Source organism: Peromyscus californicus, unplaced genomic scaffold (genome assembly GCF_007827085.1).
Source record: "Peromyscus californicus insignis strain IS unplaced genomic scaffold, ASM782708v3 Scaffold_4__1_contigs__length_199733344, whole genome shotgun sequence".
Classification (NCBI taxonomy): domain Eukaryota; kingdom Metazoa; phylum Chordata; class Mammalia; order Rodentia; family Cricetidae; genus Peromyscus; species Peromyscus californicus.
The window spans coordinates 155,781,666-155,809,246 of NW_026294562.1; the positions used below are offsets into that span (position 1 = coordinate 155,781,666).

The 27,581-nt window shown below is 46.3% G+C and overlaps 1 long non-coding RNA gene across 1 annotated transcript in view; it reads right to left on the minus strand.

Moving 5' to 3' along the window:
- Window positions 1–100: 100 nt before the first annotated feature.
- Window positions 101–27,581, minus strand: part of LOC128125457 (uncharacterized) — a 48,187-nt gene continuing 20,706 nt past the window's right edge. Inside the window, exon 3 of the long non-coding RNA XR_008223164.1 lies at window positions 101–6,952. This is a non-coding gene — a long non-coding RNA (uncharacterized LOC128125457). The remainder of the gene's footprint in view (window positions 6,953–27,581) is intronic.

The window sequence follows — 27,581 nt, forward strand, 5'->3', positions numbered from 1 at the left end:
GTCTTGTAACAGAAGCTAGAAGTTGCCTTTCAGAATGGCTCTACCAAGTTCTCTTGGTTTCATGATTTTTGAGACAGTCTTGCAGTGCAACCAATGCTGGCCCAGAGCTTGCCATGTAGCCTAGACTTCCATGAGACTCTTCTACAATGCCCTACACAGGTGTCTATTTACACTAGAGTCATTAGCTGTGGTAGGCAGTGCTAGTGAAGCTGTTCCACACTCAGGGAATTTTATTAGTGTCATCTCTCCAGACTAGTTAAAGGTCATTACAGAGCTCTAGTTCATGTTCTTCACCCTTATCCAAATCTAAAGAAAATATGAGAGATTTTGTTTAAACAATTTAACATAGCCTGAAACAGCTGCTAAGGAAATGAACCTAGGCACATTGGTGTACACCTGCAGAACCAGCATGTGGAAGGTTCCAAAGTTTTAGGTTACCCTGGGCTACTCAAAAGACAGGAAGGGGATGGGGTGCAAAGTTAGATGACATAGCTAAAGTGAGGTCAGGACATTTAGTGCAGTTTATTTTCTGATAGGCTATAGAAACACCCAAAGCCCTGCTGCTGATCACTTTAGGCCTAGTGTGTACATTTTGATCACCTTTGTTGGTCATTATATTTTCACTTTCTCATTGCCTCAGTTTGTATATACACACAGGAAGATGACTGAGCAAGTAAGTGCCACTTTTATTTTCAACTTACTTGAATCTGGTTTTCTTGGGGCTGGGGGGGCGCATTTCAAGACAGGGTTTCTCTGTATAGTTTTGGTGCCTGTCCTGGATCTTGCCATGTAAACCAGGCTGGCCTCGAACTCACAGAGATCCGTCTGGCTCTGCCTCCCAAGTGCTGGGATTAAAGGCATGCACAACTGCCGCCCGGCTAGTTCTGGAAGTTTTAATAGTCTTCCTAGTCAGTGTATCAGAAACCTACACCTGGGGCTGGAAAGATGGCTCAATGGTTAACAGCACTGGTTGCTCTCCTAGAGAGCCCAGGTTTGATTCCCAGCTCACCTCTATAACTCTAGTTTCAGGAAATTTAATGCCTTTTCTGGCTTCCTTTGGTGCTGCATGTATGTGGTTCACAGGCATACATGCAGGCAAAACATTCATACAGATAAAACTTTTAAAACAAGTCTACATCTATCCAAATAACATTATTCCTAACTAGTTATTTCTCTTTTTGTTGTGTTTTTCAAGATGGTTTCTCTGTAACAGCCCTGGCTGTCCTGGATCTCGCTCTGTAGACCAGCCTGGCCTCAAATTCATAGAGATCCACCTGCCTCTGCCTCCCGAGTGCTGGGATTAAAGGGGTGCACCACACCCAGCTAAGTCTCAAGCAGAAGCACTCCTGTCTTAAAAAGCAAAGGCTACCATGGTGGCCTATACCTGTAGTCCTAGCACCCAGGATGCTCAGGCAGGAGAGTCCAACCAAGGGCAGCCTGGGCTACATAAAAAGATCCTATATTACAACAAATAAAAAAGTAGTTAGATATTTGATACAGAGTCTCACTGTGTAACCCACACTGGCCTTAAACAGTCCTCCTGTCTCAGCCTCTTTAGTGTTAGGATTACAGTTATACACCATCATGCCTAGCATGGAGCTTGTCAAATGCCAATGCCATCTGTACTAACAAAGAATTCCTCATGGGTGAATAAAATCTATAATATTTGGTAATTCCTGTGGCTCATCATAAAACCCTGGGAAGCACTAGTGAGTGACAGGTCCCTTAGCAAAGCTCCCATCTTCTGGTAACAAGTCTGTGGCTGATGCCTCTGTAGACCTGTTTACAGCATTCTTTCTGTTCTACCATTCAGCCAAAAGCAGCTGAGGCCAGGTGATCATCAGGAAGGTCACTGGTTGAAGAATCAAGAGCAGAAACATTCTTGCATCTGACATAGGGACAGAGCCTATTGGTCCACCACACCAGTCTCTTCCCCAGCTCACAGTTTACCAGAGTCTCTGTCATTTCTCTAACCACTGCCTAAAACATTGGTACTTAGATGTTGGCATGGAAAGCTTTCCAGTGCCATCTTCCCCAGGTGGTAAAACAGCTTGCTGTCTTTTAGAGGTCCTTTCATACCAAGTGGATAGATGAGTCATGTGGACTAAGGTCATGTGGACTGTGTTTCTGAGGCAGACAGGTATGCCCTTTAAGATATGAACACAGTGCCTGACCCACCTCTCTCCTCCTTCCAACTCAGCTGCATAGGAGATTGCAAGATATTCAGACAAAATTAGGCTGTAGCTCAGAGCAGGGATGGAAGGGAAATCAGGTCTGATAATGTCTCGTCCTATTTACCCAACCGTGCATTTTCCTACCACATGTTCAGCAGTTTGAAATTCAAGTCACATTTATACCTTGGACATTGTTAGAAGACTATTTTTATCCCTGCTGTAATCATCTAATTTGCTGATTACAGGTCTCAAATTGCCACAGAGAACTCAATTTTTCAAAGAATTGTCCTATTTGATCAAATATGTTATTCAAGCAATGCAGTCATTTGTTCCACAAGGTTACCTAGCAGGCAGAGTTAACCAGGAGTAACAGCATTAGAAGCCCACACTTAAAACCAGGCATTAGCCAATCTACCCGCGACAATAAAGTCCTAAATATAATTTGCTGCAGACACTCAGTTCCTGCGCTGACAGACAATTGCATTTTCTATTCAATGAGCATAGATTTTTTCCTACCTTGTCCTAATTCTGAATTTAACTCCAGAAAACTCTAATGTGCTCAGTGTCACTGACTTACCTGGTACTATTTCCAAGGAGCCTCAGTTGGGGAGGACAATGCTGTCTCTTATTAAATAAATAACCCCTTTAAGTTGTCATTCTCGTCAATCCCAATTCTAAAAAGTGTAGCATCAGACTGGCCCAAGAGGTTCAAGTCTAACACTGGCTTTTCCCACTTGGAGGAATGAGGTCCTTTCCAGTGGGTCCTCTACTGTGTGCTGGGTATCACCAATACTGGAGACTAGGTCCAGAAAAAAACAGCAACCCAGGATCGGGGTGGCCTCCAGGGACCAGGCTGGAGCAGTTGTTCCTGTTGCTGTTGAGGTTTTTGTCTTTTGAGACAGTTTTGCTGTGTAGCCCACACTGGCCTGAAACAGGCATTGCTCCTGCCTCAGCCTCGTGTATTGGGTTTACAGGTGTGTGTGTCCCCCCATGCCAAGCTAGGTGTGGCTGTTGAATTCTCTCTGGCAGTCTGCAAAAAGTGTTCCTAACATTGGGTGGAGGAAGATGAGACAAAAAAGGTGACAGAGACTGCACATCAAACTGAAGATGGGTGTGGTGGCCTGAGCTGCAGGAAGCTGGGGTTAGAAAGGAGGGACAGGGTGACGACTGACATGCTCAGAGCAGGTTTGAAGGCAGACATCGAGGGAAGTGGCTCTGTTATGGTTCTGTGGCACTGTAAGAAAACAACTGCAGTACATGAGGGCCATAAAGGGAAGGTAACAGGGACATCTAGAAACCAACAGCTCCCACACTTACTTGGTGTGTGTGTGTGTGTGTGTGTTCATTCCTGTGGGTAAGTATGGGCATATGTACCATGGTACAAGTGTGTAGGTCAGAGAACTGGGTCTCTTGTTCACTACTGCATGCTTTGGGCTAGCTGGCCCACAAGCGTCCAAGGATTCTCAGCCTCCCACCTCACTGAAGGAGAGTAGGGATTACAGACGTGTGGTATGGCATTGAGTTTTTTACATTGCTTCTAGAGTTCTGAACTCAGTCCTCATATTTGCATGTTAAGTGCTTTTCCCACTGAGCAATAGCCCAGTCTTTTGTCCCCCTTTAAATGTGATCTTGCTAAATTGCTTAGGCTGGCTGGCTTCAAATTCATGACCTTCCTGCCTCTGCCTCCCAAGAAGCTAGGATTACAGGTGTGCACCACCATCCTAGCACTAATGCACTAATCTACCATTCCCTCCTTCTGAAACGGGGGCTTACTATATACTCCAGGCTAGCCCATAATCGTGCCTCATCCTTCTAGGTTCTAGGATTATACACCAACGTTGACTACCTGCATCTTTCCTTAGCCAGAGCTATTTCTGCCCTGCACATCTGCCTGCTCACCCTTCTAGGTCAGCTTGTACCTTGCTGTCTGTGTGAGCCCACCCCTTTTTTGACTTCCACTAAAGACTGTTTCCACTGGGCTCTGGAAGCAGACACCTTGTGCTAGGACCTGGCTGGGCCACTTCCTGAAGTGATCCATGCTAAGTGTCTCTCAGTTTAATGTTCCTCTGCTCTGTCATGAGTATTGAGAGGGATGACAACCACTGAATCAGAGAACTGGGCAAGGAATACAATGGAACAACGGGCCTGGGAATGTGATTCAGCAGTGGAACGCTTGCTTAGGCTCCCCCAGTGAGGAGCTCAGATGTGGCTCATCAGTTGAGTGCTTCCTCTAGGTCACATTGCTACTTGTGGGATTGCCACAAAGAGCACAAGTCCCTGCACCTTCCCCAGCTGTAATCAGCTCCTTCTCCAAATTACCCCAATGTGCATTCTTAGCGAGGGAGGAGGGAAAGCGCCCACTTCCTCACATTTGTTCCTGAACATCAAATCACCTCCTTCTCTCCCCATTAAAAGTTCTATCATTTTGCTAGGTGTGGTGGTACCTGCCTATAACCCCAGCACTTGAGAGGCAGAGGCAGGAGGATCTTCTGTTTAAGGTCAGCCTCAGCTACAAAGAAAGATCATCTTTCAAACAGCCTAAGTAAATAAAAATAAAATTCCTGGGACTGGAGAGTTGGCTCAGAGGTTAAGAGCACTGACTGCTCTTCCAGAGGTCCTGAGTTCAATTCCCAGCACCCACATGGTGGCTCACAACCATCTGTAATGAGATCTGGCACTCTCTTCTGTATACATAATAAATAAATAAATCTTTAAAAAAATTCCTATTATTTGGCTTTATTGGTTTTTCTCTCATTGTCAAAGTAAAGTGTGCCCATTATAATAAGCTAGAATATTATAAACATGGAAAATACAGAACGTGCTAATCCCTTAGAAATGCCATTTTAGTGGTGCTAAAATATTACCTTGGGTAGGTATAGTGGCACACACCTTTTATCCCAGCACTCATGAAGCAGAGGCAGGTGGATCACTTCGAGTTTGAGGCCAGCCTGTCTACACAGCGAGTTTCAGGCTAGCTATGGCTATATAGTGAGACAATGTCTGAAAAACAAAACAAAACAAACAAACAAAAAAACACCAAAAAATTTTTTACATTGGCCTAAAATTTTATTCTGAATTTATAAAGGGAAATTTTTGCTATTTGTTTTCTAAAAGGCTGTTTCATTCTTTTGTATCACATCTAAGTATTTTAAAATGTGTATGTAGGCATACATGCAGGCCTTTATTGTTCCAACTACTTAGGAGGCTGAGGCATGAGGATATCTTAAGTTCAGGTATTCAAGACCACCCTAGGCAATAAGACTCTGTCTCAGTACATACAATAAAATTCAGTGTGCTAGTGTGCATTGAACACAAGCTGCGTAGGCCGCTGAATTCCTGGAAGCCCAGCATCTTGGAGACTGAGGCAAGAGGAGCTCTAGGAGTTTAAGGAAGATAGTTAGACCTTGTCTTCAGGAAAGAATTTGATTTCAAAATGAAAACAGCAGAAGTGGAAGACTTAAAAAAAGAAGAAGAACAGGAAACAGGCTGGAGAGATGGTTCAGTGGTTAAGAGCCCTATCTCTCCTCCAGAGGACTTGTATTCAAGTTTTGGCACCCACATGATGACTCACAACTGTCATAACTCCAGTTTCAGGGGGTCCAATGCTCTCTTCTGACTTCTGTTGGCATTACACACATGTGGTGTCCATACATGCAAGCAAAACACCCACATACATAAAATACATTAAAAATTTTTTAAAGAAAAGGAAGTACACATTTCTTCCTAGAAGTGCACATATTTGACCACTGCTAATATTTAATACAAATCTCTTGGCATTCAAGCTGCCTGTGATTATAGCACTGGTGAAGCAGAGGCAGGAGGATTGCTACAAATTCAAGGCCAGTATGAACTAAATAGAGAAACCTTACACACACACACACACACACACACACACACACACACACACACACACACACACACACACACACACCATTAAACATAGAGAAAGATAGACATGGTCTTATACCTGCCTTTCAAAAACATCTGAGCCTGCAAGCTACTGTTTCATGGGAGAGTTGGCTCTATTGTCATTTGGCTCTGCTGTTTGACAGCTCAATGAGTCTCAGTTTCTCCACAGACCCAGCATGTTCTTGCACAGTTCAGCGTCAGCAGTAAGAGCTTGATTTCTGTTTCCTGTGGGATCTTCTTCCAGATGGTGATGAAGAACTAGTTTGGGGTGTCTGGGGGGTTGCAATCACACTTAAAGCAATTCCCCTGCTTCCTCTCATGCAAAGGTAGTTTCATTTCTCTAGAGGTCAGGGTGGGTGGTGCTGAGGTCCACAACAGTCTACAGCACAGAAGTCACTCAGACAAGCAGGTGGACCCCACCTTCCCTGGGCCTTCTTGGTCTCCTTAAGATCTTTGGGGTCATCTTTGACCCTTAGCTCATCTAAGGTGTGTCAAGACCAGAGGTAGGGCAGGTGAGACTTCACAGCTGTTCCCTCAAATGGTGCCCACTATGAAGAAAGGCTGAAGCTTAATACCTCTGGCTTCCCTGATGGGTGACCACGTAAAAGAATCCTAGGCAGAGGAGGCTCTTGAAAAAATCCTTTACCCTGGGGCTGGCTTTGTTCTTCCTGGACTGGCTCCTCTACTGAACTGTAGGAAGACGCCCTTCTTCATTCTGTCTCACAGTGGAAGACCAACTGCCTCTGAGATGCGCTTGCAGGGTTAGAGATGACGTGTACTGTCAGAGGCCTGCTTTTATATCCTAGAGTGACTGACTCCATGTGGGTACATTTCACCGTGATCCAAGACAGCCTGAAGGGGCATCCCACCTGCAGGGTGAGATAGATGCAGTCATCATTAAGGGTTCATGCAAGCACAAAAGGAGGGTGGGTGGGGCTTATCAATTATATTTCTTTTATCCTCATAACAATGGCACTTCAATAATTTACTCTGAACATACCCAGTTGATACTAATGATTTATCTTTTTGTTTTGATTGGGAAAAAGTCGGTCCGCCCAGCTAGTCGTCACCATGTGAGCCCAGAGCCCAGTGAGGCCTGGAAGCTCTTATCTGTGCCTTCACCCTGTCATGTTTGCACCTAGGAATGAAGGCAGCAGTCCTGCCTGGCCAGCCTCAACCTCCTACCCTCCCTTCTTCCACCATGCTCTTCTGTAATCCCACATGGAAGCCCTCTGACATTGGAATCTAGTCTCGTCTCTGGAAGCCACAGCAGGGGTGTGTGTGTGTGTGTGTGTGTGTGTGTGTGTGTGTGTGTGTGTGTGTATGAGAGAGAGAGAGAGAGAGAGAGAGAGAGAGAGAGAGAGAGAGAGAGAGAGAGAGAGAACATTGTTCAGGAGGTAGAGATCTTTGTGATCCTCCAATCCTATTACTCATTAAAGGACTTTTTTTGGAGACAAAGTCTTACTATGTGTCCCTAGAATTCACTATGTAGACCAGTTGTCTTTGAACTCACAGCAATCTGCTTGCCTCTGCTTCCTGAGAGCTAGAATTAAATGTGTGTACCCACCCCAGCAAGGGCTCCTTATGAAGGAACAGAGAAAAGTGAGCAGGAGGGAGGAGAGGACAAGGGGGGACAGTAGGAAGGGAGGCACCGGGGGGGGGGGGGGGGTTGGGGTGGGCGGGGGGAGAGACAGAGAGAGGGAAGGAGGGAAAAGGAGCAAGAGGGAAGGAGGAAAGAAATCTGGGGTTTGAATTCTCTTGGTCCTCGCTGTTATTACACTGAATTTATCTGGCTACCTGTCATTGCCCTCTTACCCCAAGCCCTAGGCTGAGGTGTCAGGAATGTCATGGAAGACTTTCGAAACTTGCCTGTGCTTCTCTTCCTTCCCTAATGAGCAGAACCCCATGAAGGAGTCAGGGCAGGGGAGAGGCCTCAAGAAAGCATCTGTCCAGTACCCAGCATTTTCTGCTCTAAATGAGAGCAACAAGAAACTGTGTTATTAAGTGAATATGAACTTCATCAGCATAGGCTGATGGGGGTTGGGGTACAGGTACCAGACAGTAGGCAGTCATAAAATTAGGGTCCTGCTGAGCCTGATGGCATAGCCTGTAATCGCAAGTACTCAGGAGGCTGTGGCAAGAAGATTGAAAGGTCAGGGACAGCCTGGGTAGCCCAGCAAGTCTCAAAATAAAAAGGAAAAAGAAGGCCAGGCGGTGGTGGCGCACACCTTTAATCCCAGCACTCGGGAAGCAGAGCCAGGTGGATCTCTGTGAGTTCAAGGCCAGCCTGGACTACGGAGTGAGTTCCAGGAAAGGTGCAAAGCTACACAGAGAAACCCTGTCTCAAAAAACCAAGGAAAGAAAGAAAGAAAGAAAAGAAAAAAGCAGGCTGGGGCTGTAACTCAGTAGACTGTCTAGCATACACAGAGGTCCTTGGTTCAATTCCCAGTAGCACAAAAAAGGAAGGGAGGGTGGAATACAAGGAGGAGGGAAACAAAGGCCATAGGAATATGATGAGGCCAAGCCCACAAGAGCATGTTCACGGAGGCATTTTTGGTGCACCACGGTGCCAGTGTGGGGCATCAGATCCACCCCCACCCCAACTCTGGCATCGCCAGCCTGTTCCCTCCATTGGATTGGTGAGCACAGGCTTCCTGAGCCTTTGCTGAGAGGACTGTGGCTGAAGTGGCTGGTGTGCTGGTAGAAGGTTCCTTGTGCACAGCTGCTGGACCCTGGCATGCTCTGATGCTATTGAAAAAAATCCCAGCACTGTCATCCCAGCTCCTGGAGGAAGTCTCTGCATGACAGCCTGTGAAGGAAGCCTGTATTTGAATTTCATCTGCAACCCCGGTTGCCTCCAGACAAGCTCAAACCTGCACAGATGGCCCCTCGCACCAAAAAGTAAAAATAACAAAAAGCTGGCGATTCTGAGCCTCCCTTTTTCTCTGGGCAGATGTGCGGCAGCACATTTTGGGAGGCGTACCGTCTGTATCTCTGCACTGCATCCTCTCCCCTCCTGTGTGTTCACACTTCCCACCCTCTGGCTTGCTGGTGGGTAACAGCTGTGGCCTTTGGATGTGATTTTAGAAGTGCCCAGAGTGTCTAAGCCTTTGTGTGGGACTCGGGATCTAGAGGAGTAAAGTTAAGAGTTGAAATGCATCTCTCAGGCACTACTCAAGACTGGTCATACGGTATCTATGAGAGGGCCCAAGGGAGCGGCAGAATGGTTAGAATGGGTTAGGTGACCAACAAGAGCAGAGAAGGACCTGCCATTTAGACTAGTGCAAGCCAAGAGTAGGAGGGCAACGCCAAATCCCAGCCAGCCATGGAAGAAGACCAATGGCTAGTTCACCTTCCTTTAGCTGAGAACAAAGGTTCTGCGCCCCAAGATTATAGTTATGGATCAAGACAGACCCAGAAAGGAGCCCAGAGAGCACTCTCTCAGGGTCATCTATTGAGCACTGCTCAACAGATGGGGAAAAGTTAAAGCAGGTAACCTGCCCTATACACCATGGAAGATATGTAGACAGACCGAACTCTGATGAACCATGTGACCTGAAGTCCCAAATTTCATTCAGAAGTGGTAGCTGGGGTCTTTGGTCTCTAAAGAGTCAGATGAGATAAATTTAAAGTGGAACAATTGCCAGGAGGAGAAATACAAAATTTATGAATTAAGAAAAATAGCCAAGGTATAATGCTACGTGTTTCAGGTGTGCCTCCATCTGGGTGTTGAGAGGCAGTCCTCCTTGCCCAGCTTGGCTTTGTTCTGTGCCGACATCCATTCTCTACTTGGTATTTTCCATTATCTTTAAGGTTGACATTCCTGCCAGCTAGAACTTCCTTCTCAGAATCTCTAGCTGAAGAGTCCCTAATCATTGTGGCCAAGGAATGCAGAGCTGGGGCAGGCCAGGCATGCAGCATGCATCAGTCCCTGGGGTTGGAGTCAGCCCATCAGAACTACCTGATTCCACAGAAGGGGGTGGGGGGTTGTCAGTGGTCGGGCAAAAGCAGCAAATGCAGAAATAGCACAGAACCTGGTTAAGGCCTGCGCTGCAGCAGAGATGAGCCAGTGAACAGCTGCATCCTGCATTTCACAGCAGGATTTTTGCTGTAGCTGGGAAGCCATATTCACCCATTCCCCATAATGGAGTTACAACCCCATTATGATGGTCTCAGTGACTGGCCTGGGGGAAGCCTGTTCACCCCTCAGCCTCAGGGCTGGGCACAACCCGGCAGGGTTCTGCTAATTTTTCCTTTTTGCTGTGTCCTAGGGCTCCCAGTGTTTGGGCTTCCATATTCCTCTTCCTCAACCTCACTCAGGTGAAAGAGACAGCCCAGGAGGCTCTTCCCTAGCCAAATCTCCAAGCTAGGATTTCTCTCCAGAAAGCCTTTGTACTACACGATATAAGCCCAACACCCCATGGCTGTTCTGGGAGGCACGGGGAGAACACACGTGGCTGAATATGTAGGGATGCTGGTTAGAGGACAAGGGAAAACAAAGACATCATCAGAGAGGGACATTACAGAAGCTGGCATATGGGTAAATGAATCTGGAGAAACAAAAAGAGAGGTTCAGCAATTTGCCAAAGGTCAGACACTCAGCCTGGCTTCAGGGCCTGCTGCTACATTGAGCTGCCTGGGAGCCTTGGTCGGGTTAATGGAATGTCCTATTAACAAGTTCCTGAACCCTCAAACGCAAAATTGGGAGGGGCCCAGGTATGGGTTTTCAGGGCCACAAGACCTAGTCGCCTAAGCCTGCAGGGGGCGCGCATTCCTCCCCAGGACTCTTGGCAGCTGAGCCCTTCTGCCTGGAGCATGCTTCCTACCAGTCCCAAGCCCTCGACTCCCCCTTTTAGGCCTCCTCAGGCCCGCCAGTCTGGGATGACAGCTTGGCTGGGCCCCACGCCTGGACTGCGCCTTGTACGGCGCCTCCCCCTGGTCACGCGGCACAGATGGGAGAGGAGGAGGACAAGGAGAGGAAGGAGGCCCTTTGGGGCAGAAGGATAGGAGCCCAATGCATTGGGCGTCGCCTCTGAAAGGAGTTCTGCGTGTCTCAGGGAGAAGAAAGGAGCAAAGAAATAGAGGAAGGGATGTCCAGGAAGCAGCGATGCGGGGCCAGGGGTCTGGACCACCGCAATGTCTCCGCCACACCCAGGCGGAAACGATCTCGACGGTTTGGCATGCGCCCGCCTCTAGACTGCTAGGGAAGCAGGCACCCTAGTCACTTCATTGCTCACGGGCAGCAAGCCTCACCATGTTGGCCGGCCACATGCAGCCCCAAGGGCAAGGGCAGGACACAGGAGTCAGACCCCAGAGTCCCTGCAACGCAAGCCACTGAGCAAGCCCCAGAAGCTCAGCTGCCTAGGCGGATTCTGGTGGCTCCACTCTCCAGCCACGTGGCTTGGGACAAGTTTCTTTACCTCATCTGTGAAATGGGAAAGAGCGCACCGTGTGGTGTTATCATATAGGGTGGTTCCGTCCTCTAGGGCCTGGCCTGGCCACAGCGGTCACAGTGCAATAGGATGGAGGAACTGAAATTCGGCCAGAACCAGGCCACCCGCGCCCCCGCCGCCCAAGACCTCCCTGCGCGCGCAGAGCCTACCCGCCTCCTTCCTCGGAGTCCGCGGCCCCGCCCTCCTGGCTCAGACTGTACTCCACGTGCGGCATGTTTACCCACGTGACCTCAGAGCCCGCCCCCCAGCCTCCGCCTCCGCGCCCGCTCCACCCCTCGACTCCGCCCCACATCTGTGCGGCTGCGCAGTAGTGAGCTAATGCTACCCGCTGCTATAACATAGCTGAGCTTAAGCGGAACGCTGTTTGGGCAGGCAGAACACTGGGCCTCCGCGTGGCTGCGCGGCACACCGCGAGGGGCGGGGCTGGACGGGTAGGGGCGGGGCCAGGCGTGCTCACCGGCTCCCGAGGAGGGCAACGCGTGGGCGGGGCTGAAGAGGGCGGGTCCGGGGTGTGGCACAAGCGCAGGCGCCTCGGGACTGTTCTGCTTTGGGACCTGCTTTCCTGCCGCTACTGTAGGCATTCTCTTCCCTTGCCCTCCTGCTATTTCTTCTGCTCTTCTGGCTTGGTGCGGTGCAGGCCTCATGCGTCATCCATTTTGGCTTTGTGATACCATTGAGGCTCATTACACCTATTTCCCCCCTTATTTCTCTTTCTCTTCCTTTATTTACTCCCACTTTCTCTTTTATACTAGGGATTGAACCTAGGCCTCAGGTGTGCTGTGCATGTGCCCTACTACTGGCCCCACTAATGGCCATTTTCACTTTTACTATTTAGAAACCAAGTTTGCCCAGGTCTGCCTTGAAATCTCTCCGTAGACCCAGGCTAGCCCTGAAGTCCCTCTGTTAGGCCCAGGCTGGCATCGAATTTGTGATCATTCTGCCTCAGCTTCCTAAACAGCTGATATTACAGTCAAGCCCAGCTTCCATAAATCTTCCTGTGTAGACCTGCTGCTCCAAAATCATGTGTTTCTGTCTTTACCAGTATCAGACTCCTCCCTGGATGCATCACAATCCCTTTTAAGCCAACACGTATAAAGAGGAACCCCTTTTTCTTCTCCGAAATTTGTGTCTCACCTGGTCTCTGCAGTGATTGGCATCACAGATGGTTAAGCCTCAGACAGAGACAATTAGTCTTGATGACTCCGAAATTTAAATGCCTTAGAATCTCCGCTCCCTCTGGGTGTGGTAGTGGTGCATGTCTTTAATCTCAGCGCTCAGGAGGCAGAGGCAGGCAGATCTCTGAGTTTAAGGCCAGCCTAGTCTACAGCATGAGTTCCAGGACAGCTGTGTCTCAGAGAAAACTACACAGAGAAACCGTGTCTCAAAAAAAAAAAAAAAAAAAAAAAAAAAAGAAAGCCGGTTGGTGGTGGCACACACCTTTAATTCCAGCACTTGGGAGGCAGAGGCAGGTGGATCTCTGTGAGTTCGAGGCCAGCCTGGTCTACAGAGCGAGTTCTAGGACAGCCATTACTACACAGAGAAACCCTGTCTTGAAAACCAAGAAAAAGAAAGAAAAAGAAAGAAAGAAAGAAAGAAAGAAAGAAAGAAAGAAAAAGAAAGAAAGAAAGAAAGAAAGAAAGAAAGAAAGAAAGAAAGAAAGAAAGAAAGAAAGAAAGAAAGAAAAAGAAAGAAAGAAAGAAAGAAAGAAAGAAAGAAAACCTCCCTTCCCTTCATTCTCTGCTATACTCATGTCTGTGGCCCTAAAAGTGCCTCACACTTGTATCTGCTTGGACTTTTAGAAGATCCACTATTCTTGTCTTTCCTTAAGTCTACCTAACATTTCTAAATTATTTCATTCATTACCTGTATGTAGAAATCCAAATCTCTTCATTAAAATGATAGACAGGAAAAAGGCAATGGTATTCTCTGGCTCTACCTCTGTTCATGGAATCCTTGGGGGTTGGGTTCCAGGACCACCGAAATGATCAAAATTGAGGATGCTTGACCCTTACAGAGGATACTGTAGTATCTTCATGTAACTTGTTATAGCCTTCTGTGTCTCTAGATTATCATACCTAATGCCATAATATATGTTATATATTATACTCTATTGTTTAGGGAATAATGACAAGGAAAGAACATAAATTGGAATTTCCTATGGAGTGGTGTGTATGCACCTGCATGTGCAGATGTGGGTGTGTTTGTGTGTGTGTGCACTCGTGTGTGTAGATACTGGTTTGTGTGTGTGCATGCAGATTGCAGGTGTGTATGTATCTACTTGTGGGCAGATACTGGTGTGTATATCTTTGTGTGCAAATGTGTGTGTGCCAATATTGGTGTGTGTGTGTGTGTGTGTGTGTGTGTGTGTGTGTGTGTGTGTGGTTCAGAGGACAATTTCTTGTGGTATTCCTCAGGACGGGGTGTTTCACTTGCCTAGAACTTTCCAAGTATGCTCTTGTAGCTGCTAGCAAGCTCTAAAAATTCTGTCTCACCTCTGGAGCACTGTGAGCAAGCTTAGGCCACTGTGCCTGGCTGCTTCTTATTTATTTATTTATTTTATTTTTTTTTTGGTTTTTCGAGACAGGGTTTCTCTGTGTAGCTTTGCGCCTTTCCTGGAACTCACTTGGTAGTCCAGGCTGGCCTCGAACTCACAGAGATCCGCCTGGCTCTGCCTCCCGAATGCTGGGATTAAAGGCGTGCGCCACCACCGCCCGGCTTATTTATTTGTTTTAATGTGAGTTCTGAAGTTCAAACTTAGGTCCTCACACTTGCAAGGCAAGCACTTTACTGATGAGCTATCTCCCCAACACTGAAATTTTTTTAAATAGGAAACATTTTATTAATAAATAATATTCCATGTAAAAGCAGGGTTAGCTCTTTTGTAAAAAGGGGAGATTATAAGTAGGCAACATGCCATTTTATTTAAAATTACAAATTAATTTATTTTTTTAAATGGATGAGAGTTGGGATTTCATTCATCCTCACCCAGTTTTACAGATTTCTACAAAGTCACACATCAGATCCTCACTCCTAAACACTCTGCACAGAGTCCACATTGCTTCTCTATGGAGGATAAACATGTCTTCTCATGCAGTGAATGCACCAAGTGTCTGTAACAAACTCTCTGACTGCACTGGAGCACAGCATCCCTGACTTCCACATCTTCTGCATGCAGATTCTCATATCAACCTCCTGTGTAGCAAGATTGCCAGTTTCCTTCTCTCTCCTTTTCAGTTTACCTAAAAGAGTGCGCAGTCTGTGTCCCATGTGGCAGGGCTATCTCAGATTTGACAGCAGAATTCCTTGCTATCTACTTGACCATAGTGATGCTACAGTCCTGACTACAATAGAGAAATTCACAGTAACCATATGCTCAAACACAGTCCACAGGCAGGCACCTCCTGAAACACTTCATTAGGGTTGATAGATGAATTGTGAAATATCACTCCGTTAATCCTGTCATAGAACCAAAAGTTGCTGTAGTGCATTAATGCCTGTCCAATCTTCACCCAGCACAGGTCCACATAAAAGAAAGGAGAAAAGGGCCTCAACTCCAGAACAGCTTGGAAACCAAGTCTTCTGTTGATTGAATCCCCGGATGTAGACATGGAAGCTATGGAGGAAGGGTTACTGAAGGTCCCAGCCTCTGTAGTAAGGTGGGAAACTTCATGAGTGATGAAAGGATTAGAAGCCAAAAGGGCCACCCTTGCTGGATGTGGTGGTGCACGCCTTTAATCCCAGCACTTGGGAGGCAGAGGCAGGTGGATCTGTGTGAGTTCAAGGCCAGCCTGGTCTACAAAGAGAATTCCAGGACAACCAGGGCTACTACACAGAGAAACCCCATTTCAGGGGGAGAAAAAAAAAAGGCCACCCTTTATTGTTGTCAAATGATCATCAACATAGAAAACAACAGATCAGCTAAACTAAGAAGACTGTAACAGGATAGTTTGCTTAAAATGAGAATATAGTCAGTAATGGGTCTCTCTTCATTTATAATTCTTGAGAATGTAATAAAAATACAATATCCTTTGCAATACTGAAGAATTTGGACAGTGAGCTAGCAGAAAAACCTGAAATGGCCATATGCAGCTTTTAAAAATGATTTGAATATGTAAATAAGGAGGAAGTGTCTTACTGTAGTGGCTAATCTGGGTAATCAACTTGACGCACATGGGAAAAGGGAACCTCAAATGATTGGCCCATGAGCATGTTCGCAGGGTGGGTGGGTGGGGAAGTGTTGGGTGGGAGGTGGGGTGGGGGTAGGGCTTCTTAACTGTTAATTGATGTAGGTGGGTCCAGCTCACTATGGGTGATGTCATACTTAGCCAGGTGGATTTAGGCTTTACAAGAAAAGTAGCTGAACCTGGGAGCAAGTCAGGAAACAGAGTTCCTTCATGGTCTCTGTTTCAGTTCCTGCTTCCAGGTTCTTGCTTTGGTTTCCTTCAATGAAGGGTTAACCTGTAAGCCAAACAAACCCTTTTCCTCCCTTCTCCAATTTCTTTTTTGGTCAGAATGTTTTATCACAGCAACAGAAATCAAACTAGAATTTTTTTCCCCCGAGACAGGGTTTCTCTGTGTAGCTTTTGGAGCCTGTCCTGGAACTCACTTTATAGACCAGACTGGCCTCGAACTCACAGAGATTCACTGCCCGACCCAAACTAGAACCTTTAAAAGAATGTAAGCTTTCTATCAGATGACCTACATATTCAATACAAGTTCATTACAAGAACTCCAATCTAGTTGTATTGGAATTAGGGAAATAATCTATGGTGTAGGACAATAATGGTCGATGATCTGCTAAGGCAATTTTGAAAAAGAAGAAAGGAATGTCTTGCTGTACTGGTGTTATCACAAATTGCAGTGGCATAGTGAGAGATCTTTGTGTAGAAACAGACAAATAGAATAGTGTAAGAGTCCAGAGTGAATCAATTACACGTGTCAAGAGAAATCAATTATATGTGTCATGTTAGGTGATGAAATGCTATGATGTGAGACACCCTGATTTACCAATTGGCATTAGGGGTCCGAGCTTTCCACAGCAGAGAAAAAGTAAAGTTGTGTCCACACATCTTCAAGCTCTGTGTGTGTGTGTGTGTGTGTATCTATCCATATATATGTGTATATATATTATACATATTTATATACATGAAATAGATTAAATACCTAATTATGAGTGGTGAAGTAAAACAGTGATATATTAGTATGGAGTTTTGAATGAGAATGTCCCCCATAGGCTCATGTTTTAATACTTGGTCCTCAGTTGATAGAACTGTTTGGGAAAACTTAAGAGGTATGGCCTTGTTGGAGATGTGTCACTGGCCTTTGAGGTTTTGAAAGCCCACAATCATTCCTAGTTAGCTCTCTCTGCCTAGTGCTTTATGCATCAGGATGTAAGCTCTTAGCTACTGCTCCAGTGCCATGGCTCCCTGACTGCTGCCATGCTCTCCCCAATGCTGGTCATGGGCTCTAACCCTTTGAAACTGTAAGCCCCAAAGAAACTCTGTTTTTCTATTAGTTGCCTTGGTGACAGTGTCTTCACAGCAATAGAAAAGTAACTAAGACAGTTAATATTATGAAGGTGCTCTCTGATAAGAATGGATTTCTCAGCTGGGCACAGTTACTGGTAGAATTATTAAGGCTACTCCACATAGTTAAAAGGGAGGTTTATTCTGTGGGGTAACTTACAATTGAAGGGATAGGTTACAGGGTCTGGGAAAGGTGAAGCGCAGTCTAGCTGTAGCATGAATCTTAAATGGCCTTATTAATAAAATCAAACTGAGGCCAGTTATTGGGGTGAATGCTGGATCAGAGAATCAGAACAAGCCACAGCCAACTTCACCTTGCTAGTGCCTCAGCTGATCCTGTTTCCTCAGACTGGAAGCCTCTGAGTCCTCATCCAAATGAATCTCAGCTGAACTGTTGCTCAAAAGCCTGAAAGCTTAACCAGCCAAATGCTTCTAGTTCCTGATCTTCACGCCTTATATACCTTTCTGCTTTCTGCCTCACTCCCTGGGATTAAAGGCTCACTATCTGGGATTAAAGGTGTGTGTCACCATGCCTGGCTGTTTCCAGTGTGGCCATGAACTCACAGAGATCCAGAGGGATTTCTGCCTCTGGAATGCTAGGATCAAAGGTGTGAGTGCCACCATTTTCTAGCCTTTGTATCTAGTGGCTGTTCTGTCTCTGACCCCAGATAAAATTATTAGGGTGCACAATATTTTAGGGAACACAATACCACCACATCCAGCAGTGTTCTCTGGAGAACTCTGCTCTGTCTACCTCCAGCGTCCAGGAACCAAAAGAGCCAGCCCCTCCGGCTCTCGGGTCTTCAGGGGTCCTCTCTCAGCTCTGCCTTGTAGGCATGACAGTTACCGAAGCCTCAATGGGGCTAGTATTTCCAGGTCAAAGCTGGAACCGCTATCCTCTAAATACAGTGACACACACTTTCAAGCCCAGCAATAGGGAGGCAGATGCAGGTGGACTTTTTGAGTTGGTGCCAGCCTGGTCTAAATAGGGATACTCAGGGCAGCATAGTGAAACCCTGTCTTAAATAAATAAGTAAATAAACAAACAAATAAATCAGGGGAAGATGTTTGTCAAGAGAGGATCTCCTATTCTACATGAATATGAGGGGCTCATGTGTTCTGACATCTCTGACCCAGATGGAAGCAGACACTAATGTCTACAAGTACAGATGCATGAGCTGTAACCAGTGGATTTCCAAGAGGAAGTGACATCATTCTTGAGCATCCTACAATTTGTATTTCCTTTAGCATATTTATCCCTTTATTGGGTTGGGTTTTCCTACATACTTGTACATATGCATATCTCATGTCTGAAAACTTAAAATCTGAAATGCTCTGAAATTCAATTATTATTTTTTTTGTGGGCTTCATGAATACTACATAAGCATCCTTCTACTACTAAACCACATCCACAACCCTGAAATCCAAAAGTTTTGAGCACCCACATGATGGCACAAGTGGAAAATTCTAGCCCTGACTTTATAAGACAGGCCTCAGTCCAAACATAGGAGTGCTATACATATTGTATATAATTACTTAAGGCTATATATAAATGGTGTACATGAAACATACATGTGCTCAGACTTAGGTCTTGACTCCAAAGAGCTCATTATGCATATGTTAGTATAGTCATGTGCATTAATGAAATCCAGCAGGTTGATGTTAGATCTCCTATCCTAGCTTCTTTGCCTTGTGTTTGGGGGTGTTATTGAAGGACCCAATCATGTGAAATCTATCTTAGTGCATCACTCTAATAAACCTGCAAAGAATTCTTATTGTTTAAAGCATGTGATGCAGAACTCTGGCACTTGAGAGCTTGGAGAACCAAGGACCTGGATGCTGCAGGACTTTTAAAGGAGGCGCTGGTGCCATCTCTTGTTACAGGTGGATTTTCTTTATCTTCATCCTGTGACTCCACCAAGAAGATTGATTGGGTCTGCTTCTCCATCTTAAATCTCCAGCCTCTGTGGTCAGGACTCCTCTGGTCTTCCTTATCACCCCCACTTTCACCAAAGTATCAGGTGTCTGTTCATTTTTCCAGGATAAAACCAGCTCCTGGAATGCAAGGACAACACACCCTACACTTCAATCAGATATGAGTTCAGCTCTTTGTAAAAATATATACATACTGGGCACGCCTTTAATTCCAGTACTCAGGAGGGAGAGTCTAGAGGATCTTCGTGAGTTTGAGACCAGCCTGGTCTACATAGTGATCTCCAGGATAGATAAGACCCTGTTTCAAAAAACAAACAACAAAAATCTTCATATACATAGTTTATTAATTATTTGAGAATTTTATACATGTATCCAATGTATTTTTATCATGTTCACCCAATTCTTCCTCTAACTTTTCCCAGATCCTTGCTCCACCTCCAGTCAGTAAAATTTACTTAAATTTACCTTAAAATTTATTTTTATTTTATTTTATGTGTATGTGTATTTTGCCTGAGGGTATGTCTGTGCGCCACATGCATATCTGGTGCCCACAGAGGCTAGAAGAGAATATTGGATCCCCTGGAATCTAGATTACAGATGTCATGTGGGTGCTGAGAATGGAACCTGGGTCTTGTGGCAGAGCATTAAATGCTCTTACCACTGAACCATCTCTCCAACCCAAGTAATATATATATTGCTTATGTGTCTGTTGTGTGTGTGTGTGTGTGGGGGGCATCTCTGTGCAGTTTCCTGTGGAGACCAGAAGAGGGGGTAAGATCCCCTGGAACCGGAGTCACAGGACAGTTGTAAGTCATCTGATGTGGGAGCTGGGCATGGAACCTGGGTCCCCTCAAAGCGCTCCTAACCACTGAGTCAACTCTGAGTTCAATTCTGAATCCCATCTCAGAGGAGTACCTCTTGGAGAATCCTGAGGAGAGACCTCAGCTCTTGACTAAGGAACCACCAATGGACCAAATGGCATAGGATGGAGAGGGTAAGGGCTTGACTTTAACTCCCACAATGCTCCATTTTCTGCAGGTAGTAGCCCGAATTAAAGTTGACAACCATAAACTGGACCCCACCTACCTCTAACCTCTGTTCTATGAAGTCATTCTTCTTTATGTATATAAGCAAAAAGGCTAGAATCCCAGAGGTTGCCTCTAAAGAGGGGATCAGCCACACCTTATGTCCTATCTAGTACCTTCCCTAAACTGCTGAACTCAGGGACCTCTCCCTCTAAAATCAGAGACCCTTCCTTCTAACTTCAGAGACTCCTCCCTCTAAGACCAGGGACCCCTTCCTTTATGATCAGGTACCACTTCCTCTAAGGCCAGGGACCCCTCCCTCTAAGCTCAGAGACCCCTCCTCCTAAGCTCCCCCTAAGGTCTATAAATGTGAGGAATTTCCTTGTTCTGTGCATTGCTGTTGGGTCTCCCATTCCACCTTCAAATGCCAGTGTTATTAAAGGACCTGGTCACTCACTTTCTCTCTATGTCTCTGTCTGTCTGTCTGTCTGTCTGTCTCTCTCTCTCTCTCTCTTTCTCTCTCTCAGACACACACACACACACACACACACACACACACACACACACACACACACGAAAGAAAGAAGGGAAGAAAAAGAGAGGGGAAGGAAGGAAGGAAAGAAGGGAGGAGGAAAGAATGGAAGAAAAAGAAGGGAAGGAAGGAAGGAAAAAAGGGAAAAATCTAAAATCCAAGACATTGCTGGTTTGAAGCATTTCGGATAAGGAATATTGAACCTGTTAACTGTTTTTAAACATTAATGGCTGGTGCTGGAGAGATGGCTCAGTGGTTAATAGCACTTGCTACTTTTGCAGAGGGCTAGAGTTTGGTTTCCAGAACCCACGTGGTGGCTTGCAATAGCTTGTGACTTCAATTCCAGAGAATCTGACACCCTCTTCTGAACTCCTCTGACACCCAACATCCACACATAATTTTTCAAAGAATAATAAAGGGTATGGGAGAAATGGCTCAGAGGCTAAGAACTGACTGCTCTTGCAAAGGTGCTGGGTTCAGTCTCCAGCACATGGCAGCTCACCACCATCCTTTGGTTTTGTTTTCTCTTTCTTTCTCTTCTTTTTCCTCTCCCTCCCCTCTCTCATTTGTTTGTTATTTATTTTTTTCAAGATAGGGTCTCACTTTGTAGGTCTGGCTGTCCTGAGACTCACTAAGTAGACCAGGCACTTGAACTCACAGAGATTGCCTGCCTCTGTCTCCCATACATGGGATTAAAGGCATGGACCATTACTGGCCACAACTATTCTTAATTCCAGTTCCTGGGGATCCAACACCTTCTTCTGGCCTCCCTGGACAACAGTCATTCACATGGTATACAGACATGCATGCAAGAAAAACATTCAACATACACAAAATAAAAATAAATTTTAAAGTAATGGCTAATTTCATCATCTAAAGCTACATTGTGTTTGTATCTATTTATTTTCTCTGGAGTTGACTTATGTTTTCCTATGTCAGGCAGTTCCCTGGTTTTTTCCATGTTGTGATAAGGTGTTGGAGACTTTGTAGAATTTGGAGAGCACTGAAATATTGAACCCCCTTCTCTGTGCTTTTTGTTTGTTTGTTTTTTCAAGACAGGTGTAGCCAGGACCCTGTGTAGCCCTGGTTGTCCTGGAACTCCCTCTCTAAACCAGGCTGGTCTTGAACTCAGAGATCCATCTGGGTACTAGGATTAAAGGTCTGTGCACCTCCCAGCAAATGAATTCCCACATAACCTCGGGGATTGATTGATTGATTTCTTTCTTTCTTTTCCTTCCTTCCTTTCTTTTGTTTTGATTTTTTCGAGATTGGGTCTCTTTGTGTAGCCCTGGCTTTCTTGGAATTTGTACCATGGACCAAGGCTACTCTCAAACTCACAGAGCTTTGCCTGCCTCTGCCTCCAGAGTGCAGGGATTAAAGGCATGTGCTACAAGCCCAGCAGGTCTATTTTTAAGAGACAACTAGAAAATAATAGTATACATTTACAGTGTTTAATGTGATGTTTGCTATGTGCAAACATATTTTACACATATACTATATTTCCATCATCTCCCACAACACTCCACTCACTTTGTGGCCCAGGTTGACCTTTAACTTTTGATCTGCCTGTCTTGGACTCCCAGTGCTAGGATTACAAGTGTGGGCCACCATGCTGGCACTCTGGGCAACATTCAAATCTGAAGAGTACATTTAAGTAGGCACTAAACCTGGCTTAATTCTTACCATATGTGTGGCTTCAGTTCCCTTGCAGAGGATGGTGGTTGAAAATTCAATTTCACCATTGTTGTGTGTGTGACTATTATGTGTTATTTAGCTGTGAGCAGAGCAGGACTTCTGAGGCATGAAACTGGATAGGCCAGACAAATACTTCTCAAGACAGTGTCACTCAAGCTCTGACTCTGTTGGCCTTAGGAACTCGGAAGAAAAAGCAGGTGGAGAGGATAATCTAAGGTGACTGAGGGAGCCATACATGGTGGCACATGCCTGTAATTTCAGCATTTGGGAGGCCGAGGCAGGAGGATGTTGAGTTAGAGGCCAGCTTGGGCTGTATAGTGAAGCTTTGTTTCAACAACAAACAACCCAAACAGTAAAAAGAAAAGTGTCTGAGTTGAAATCTGACATAACTGAACAAAGCACCTGGAAGCAAATCATAGAGAAAATTGCGTTTTCACACTTAGATCTTATGACTGGAATAAACTCTCTCACCCCCAAAGTCAAGAAGGCAAACATAGACGGCTGGAGGCTGCCTGGAGTCTTTATCTTTAGAGTATTGGTGTAAAAGGAGGTCTGGGGGATTTCAAAGTCTGTGGGCTCTTAGTGAACTGATGAGGCCATAAATGCCTTCCTGGGATTGTGCATCAGGATTGTGTATCTTCTGGAAGTCTCTTCCTAATCCTCAAACTCCTCCAAAGACTTGCTCAAGAGGCTCCACCTCCATCAGATCTCAGGTGCAGGACTCATTGCGCCCCCTCTGACAAGTTTGGGAACTGCAGGCAGAACCCCAGTTGGAGAGGACAGAGTGGTTTGGTATTCTCCCTGTTTCCTCTCTCTCCCTTTACCCCTCCCCTCTCCCCCTCCCCTTCCTCCCTCTCCCTCTTGCCTTCCCTCCCTCCCTCCCCCTCTCTTTCTCTCTCTCTCTCTCCTTCCTTCCTTCTTTATTATTATTATTATTATTATTGAAAGGGCCCCAGCATACTTGCTTAGCCTAACGCCATTTTTGAGCAAGGCCTGAAAAGTACGGGGAAAGTTCATAGGCACAGGAACAAACAGGGTATCTGCGGTCGGCCACCTGGCCCCAGAACAGGGTACTAAAGGTCAGAAAAACAACTTGTACCCTGGATAAGAGCCAAGTCAGCAGGCGTGTCGAGCTGGGGGGCGGGGGGGGGGGAAACCACGAGCTGTCCTGAGTTTGAACCTGGCCTCATACGAATCGTCCAATCAGAACCCTGTAAACTATGCTTCCTGCTTCTGTACCCGCCCTTCCGCTGCCCAACCCTATAAAAACCCTCCACTCCAGCCCGACGGCGCGCCAGTCTCTTCAGCCTCTGGAGGGACTGTATCGCCCCGGGTACCCGTGTTCTTGAATAAAGCCTCTTGCTGTTGCATCTGACTTGTGGTCTCGGTGTGATCTCTGGGCGAGGGTCTCTCCAGAGGGAAGACTCCAAACGGGGGTCTTTCATTATTATTATTATTATTATTATTATTATTATTATTATTATTTTTTTTTTTTTTTTGGTTTTTCGAGACAGGGTTTCTCTGTGTGGCTTTGCGCCTTTCCTGGAACTCACTCTGTAGACCATGCTGGCCTCGAACTCACAGAGATCTGCCTGGCTCTGACTCCCGAGTGCTGGGATTAAAGGCGTGCGCCACCACCGCCAGGCTCTTCTTTCTTTATTATTATTATTTTGTCTCTAGGTTGGTCAGATTTATGGATAAGTTAAGGAAGAAGAGTTAGGTCCATGAAGCAGTGAGCCAGCTAAACATTTCCTCCTTAAGTCACTTCTGTCAGGAATTTTGTCACAGAAATACAAAAGGAACTGATAATCAATCAATCAATCAACCAATCAATCAATCAATCAACCAACCAACCAGTCATTCAATCTATCTATCTATCTATCTATCTATCTATCTATCTATCTATCTATCTATCTATACATCTGGGTGGTGGTGGTACACACCTTTAATCCCAGCACTTGGGAGGCAGAGGCAGGAGGATCTTTAAGAGTTCGAGGCTAGCCTGGTCTACAGAGTAAGTCCCAAGATAGCCTGGGCTACACACAGAGAAACCCTGTTGTCTTGCCTGTACATGTGCTTGTTGCCTACAGAGGCCAGAAGAGAGCTACAGGTCCCTGGGAACTGGAGTTGTTTATAGATGATTCTAAACTGCCATGTGGGTGTTGGCCACCAAACTGAGGTCCACTGTGAAAGCACTGTTAACTGCTGAGCCCTCCCTCCAGCCCCAGTACATATGATTTTTACCCACAACTAGGCTAGCAAAGAGCTTTACATTCCTGACTTGAGAATTCTGTCCCCACAGGAGAGCCTCTTTCCCCAGTAATTCAAGGAGCAGGCCTGCTTTGGGTCTTTTGACCATTCCCTGACCAGGTCCTGGAGGCCAGGGAGATACCGAACTCTGGTTGGTCAGAAGTTGTCATGGTGACCCGTTAGGGATGGCGTTAATCCAACCCAAGCTAATTACTTAAATAGGAAGCCTTGCTTCCTGATGGACTAGGATAGAACTTTAGGTACAGAAGGGAGTGGGATCAAATCCACAGACCTTTTCACATTCCAGAGCTAGGGGTCTGCAAGATAAAAATCTTGTGCTTCTTGCTCTGTGTCCAGAGTTGCTGTTCTGAGTACTTACCACACAGTTCTCTTTTTGGTCTTGGGACAACCCTATGAAGTGTTGCACCGAGGTTCTCACAGCTTTGCTGTGATCCAGTGGCCCTGAACTTGCGCTGTCTTCCCTCAGCCTGGCCCAAGGACTTCAGGGGACTGATGGTGGTTTTTTTGTAAAAAAAAAAAAAAAATGGAAAAGGAAAAATTGGCAGTAGCCCTATGAGTTGAGTCGACTTGATAAAATATTTCTTGTTTTCTCGAGTTTACATAGACCAAGTTTTCACTGTTGCTATGGGGTGGCTTGGCAGAGAGATGAAAATAAATCTGTGTAATTTATTTTTTCCATGCGTCAAGTAGATTTCTGTTCACTTCATGAGCACACACGTGCACGCACGCGCGCGCACACACACACACACACACACACACACACACACACACACAGACGTGCGCACACATGCCTGCACATACAGGCTTTAATAAAATACTTAAACCCTTTCATGCACTCTGTGGAAGGAATAAATATGTACCGTACTTTCAACTTCTGTTCTTTGAAATACCATATGGTCTTCACCGTGGGCTTAAAATACTCTGGTGAGCGGATGCTTTCATGCACAGATAGCCAGGTGGAGTTTCCCCCCACCAATCTCACAAGGTTAATTAATCCTTTAAAATAAAGCTTGGAGGGGTCCCTGCGTTTGGAGCGCACAGTCAGAGGGAGATGGCCGGCCTCTCTGGTCGTGACGTGAGTACAAAGGCAGTGGCCAAGAGGACAGGGCCGGGGCTCTTGCAGCCCGATGGCGCCTTTGATGAGAGCGCAGGCACTCAGATACTCACAGTTTGCGTCCAGCATAATCAGGATAGCAGGCTCATGGTTTGCATGAATAACTAAATTTGTCATTGTGCTTAATTTTCCCTCAAAAAGAAAAGGGGCGGGGAAGCCTGCCCCCCCCCCCCCCCCCCCCGTCTCTGAGGCTTCATGCATATGCATATTTATAAAGGGCTGGGAAGTGAGGCTGGGTGGCCGAGAGGTGTGCAGAGGAGCCGGCCCAGAGCCTGGAAGAGGTCACTGCAGGGCGCAGCGTGTTTGTGCTTGCTCTGGGCCTGCGCTAAACCTCGGGTTTCTCTTGCTCCAGACTTTGGGTCCCAAATGGGGTTATCCGGGAGAATCCAACGCCGTGCAACGGGAGCCGGGGGGGGGGGGGGGGGGGGGGGGGGGGGGGGGGGGACGACGGACCTGTCTTCCTAGAGCACCTGTGTTGCGTCAGTAGTAGACAGTTTTGTTTGTTTTTTAAAATCCTTGTATATTCCAATGTAAAAGCTATTATTTGTTTTAAATAATTCTGAGTTTTATAACCTTATTTTAGGTTTTTTTTTTTTCCCTCTTCGCCTGACTCATATCAAAGGATATTCTGCAAACCTCAAAGTAACTGGTTTCCCCCTTTCCCAATCTTGGCCAGACTCAGCCTAGAAGTGGGGAGAGGAGATCCCCGATATCCTTTAGGTCTAGGACCAATCACAGGTCTTTCTCTCAACAGCCAGTAGGTGGCACTTCTGAGCTTTCTTCTTGGCCATCCTCCCTTTCCACCCCAGGATTCCATTTGTCTTCAGTAATATGTCACACAATCTCTGCTGATGCCTTGGGGGTTGAGGGTGGGTGGGGTGGACAGCATCCAGGCCCTGATGCACCTAAGCTAGACAGGACAGTCTAGTGGCCAGCCAGTGTCCGTGCCTGGGGCTGCCTACTCAGTCTCTCACCCCTAGTTCCGTGTTAAATGCCGGGGTCTTCCAGGAGCAGGAAGTGTCATCTTAAGTGACTCCTCTAAAAGACTTAAGGAAAGGGAAGGGACCCAGATCCCGGAGCTTTTAAAAGTTGATGAATGAGATTAAAGGCGTGGGCTCGAGAGGCAGAGCCAGGCGGATCTCTTTGAGTTCGAGGCCAGCCTGGACTACAGAGTGAGTTCAAGGAACGGCGCAAAGCTACACAGAGAAACCCTGTCTCGAAAAACAAAACAAAAAAAGTTGATGAATGAAAAAGAGAAACAAAAAGGAAAGGAACATTACTGGCCTTAGGTATGGTGTAGGAGAAAGTTTATTATAGATAAAAGGGAGACATAGCCAGAGGCAGCAACATCTGGGAGAGTCCAGAGTGGACATGACTGAGTCACCTGAGGAGAGGGGGAAGGGGATGGGAGAGAGGAGAGAGGGGAACCAGGTGCATCAGCCAGGAGGCCCAAAAGACCAGGTACACAAAATGGTTGGATTATGTAGGGAAGGGCAGCCCAGTTCCTGGGCTGGAGAGTTCAGGGTAGGCAACAGGGTATGCTAGCCAAGAGGACCCATAACGGGTGAGGACTGAGGGATGCTGGGAGAACCTGGCTGCCAGGATGCTTTGATATGTTAAGTAGGCACTCAGCCATTTGTCCTGGGTTTGAAACCTAACAGTTGACAGGACCTGGTGTGACTGTATGTCAAACATTGGAAGGAGAGTGGCTGAGGAAGAGTCAAGATGGTGCTTGGGATAGGGGCAGCAAAGCTGGCAAGGGAAGCTTCGGGAAATCTGGACTTTGTTTTGAGGGACTATCTTTCCACCCCATGGAAAGGATTCTGTCTGCTGACATTTCGTTGTCTCCCCACCCCATATACACATCTGAGCCTGCCGCTGAGCATGTGCATGGATGAGCTAGCTGGACCTCCCTGAACCCAAGGATAGTTAGGTAGCAGGTGACTCT